The following is a 292-nucleotide window of genomic DNA, read 5'->3' as shown; positions in this document are numbered from 1 at the left end:
TATATATACACATACTTCGGATCGATAACAATATCTCTTCCCTTCCTCATCTCACCTGTCTCACAAACACACACACACACACACACACACAGGTACATAAAAAAAAACATTCATTGGTATTCCGTATTATTTATTTATACCCCATCCATATATATATACACATATACACAAGCACACAAACACACACAATACACACACATATACAGATATACATATATTGCAAAAGTACGCGCGCACATAAACGCACACGTATAAACAAATACATTCACACACACACACACACACACACACA

This window comes from Octopus bimaculoides, chromosome 15 (assembly GCF_001194135.2).
Source record: "Octopus bimaculoides isolate UCB-OBI-ISO-001 chromosome 15, ASM119413v2, whole genome shotgun sequence".
In the NCBI taxonomy this organism is placed as follows: domain Eukaryota; kingdom Metazoa; phylum Mollusca; class Cephalopoda; order Octopoda; family Octopodidae; genus Octopus; species Octopus bimaculoides.
The sequence above is the reverse complement of the archived record's forward strand: the minus strand, read 5'-3'. Positions refer to the sequence as shown.